This window comes from Cervus canadensis, chromosome X (assembly GCF_019320065.1).
Source record: "Cervus canadensis isolate Bull #8, Minnesota chromosome X, ASM1932006v1, whole genome shotgun sequence".
NCBI lineage: Eukaryota > Metazoa > Chordata > Mammalia > Artiodactyla > Cervidae > Cervus > Cervus canadensis.
Window position 1 is genome coordinate 146,284,908 of NC_057419.1, and position 2,100 is coordinate 146,287,007.

Below are 2,100 nucleotides of genomic sequence, written 5' to 3' on the forward strand. Positions count from 1 at the left end.
AAAGGGGGCCGGGACGAGGGAGGGTGGTGGGTGGTGACCAGTCTCGGCCCGGGAGGAGCCATAATGGAGGGTTAAGCCTAGAGGAGAAGTGTGGTGCTCTGGGCTTGTTGGTGTGCGGGGACAGAGGGAGGACATGCTCCTCTTCTTCCTTCTCGGCGGGAACTTGAATTTCATTTTCCCTCCCTTTTAGCCGATTGACTGCTGAAGACCAAGCCTTGCTCCAGACGGCCATCGCCTTCTGTCAGCAGCAGCTTTCCGTGGTGATGTGGACCTTGCTGAACTTTGTGCCCGCCCAGCCTCAGCACAGAAGAGGGCTTTAAACCTAGCCTATGTGCCCTAGCCTCAAGTGTCCTTCCTGAGGGCATTGCTTTCTGCAGTAGTTTGATCGGGCTTCAGCTTGTGCCTGTGGTGCTGTTTTGGGCGGGGGTGGGGGAGGGGCTCAGGGTCCACATGGTTTGTTTGGTGATTGCTAACTGCAGAAAATAAAAGCGAGCTACTGTGCTGTCTCTGACTTTAGTTTTAGCTTGTTCACTTCCTAATACTGCATTCATCTTCCGGTTGGAGGGGAGGTTCTGAGATCCAGATATTCAAGGAGCACAACATAAGTGAAGACAATGTAAGAAGTGGGAGAATAAGAATGTTGTGTATTGCCATTCACTATTGATTTTGGAATATTTTGTCAGTTTTATAGTTACATTTATATATTAAGATATAATACCAGAACGTCGCTGTTGTTGCTCAGTCTCTAACTAGTGTCCAACTCTTTGCAACCCCATGGACTGTAGCAAACCAGGCTCTGTGTCCCCACTGTCTCCTGGAGTTTGCTCAAGTTCATGCCCATTCTGTGGGTTATGCTGTCAAACCATGTCATCCTCTGTCATCCCATTCTCCTTTTGCCTTCAGTCTCCCCCAACATCAGAGTCTTTTCCAGTGAGTCAGCTTTTTGCATCTGCTGGCCAAAGTGTTGAAGCTTCAGCTTCAGCTTCAGTCCTCCCAATGGAAATCCAGGACTGATTTCCTTTACGATTGACTGGTTGGATCTTGCAGTCCAAGGCACTCTCAAGAGTATCCTTGTATCCTGAAATCATGCTAAACTCATTAACTAATTGTAATAGCTCTTTCGTCGATCCCTTTGACCTTCCTACATAGACAATCATTTTGTCTGTAAAGAAATACACATTTCTTTCTTCCTTTCTAATTGATGCATTTTAACTGATTTCTGTTAAAATTAAATCCCCGGCACTTTGGCCACCTGATGCAAAGAGCCGACTCATTGCCAAAGACCCTGATGCTGGGAGAGATTGAAGGTGGGAGGAGAAGGGAATGACAGAAGACGAGATAGGTGGATGGCATCACGACTCCACGGACATGCATTTGATCAAGTTTTGGGAGATGGTGAAGGACAGGGAAGCCTAGCGAGAGCAGTCCGTGGGGTCGCAAAGAGTTACACTTGACTGAGCGACTGAACAACAACACACTGATTTCTGTTATAATGGATTGGAGTTTCCTGCTTCTTTGCCTCCTGGTAATTCTACATTGGATGCCAAGCATTATCGAATTTCCCTTGCATGCTTGATATTTTTCTATTCCTAGACTTATTCTTGAGCTTTATTGTGAAATCCTGTTAAGATGCTTGGAAACAGTTTGATCCTTTTGGGTCTTACTTTTTCAGGTTGGCTCTTTAGGACCAGAGCAGATCTTAGTGTGGGATGAACTTAATGAACTGAAATCGTCCATGTCTGAGAAGGCTATAGCTGGAAACAAGGACTCTTTAAAAAAATTTTTTTTTTCATGAAAGTTATTTGTTTACTTTTGGCTGTGCCGCCTCTTGTTAACTGTGTGCAGTTTTTCTGTGCTTGCAGCCATCGGGGGCTACTCTCTACTTGCTGTGCTCAGGCTCCTCATTGTCGAGGAGCACGGACTCTAGATCGTGGTGAGCTCAGTAGATGTGGCACACGGGCATAGTCGCGCCGGGAATGTGGGATCTTCCTGGCCCAGGGATCGAACCCATGTGCCCTGCATTGGCAGGCTCTAGGTGCTCCAGCTTCAGTAGTTGCAGCTATTGGGCTCCAGAGCGCAGGCTCAGAAGCATTTATCCTT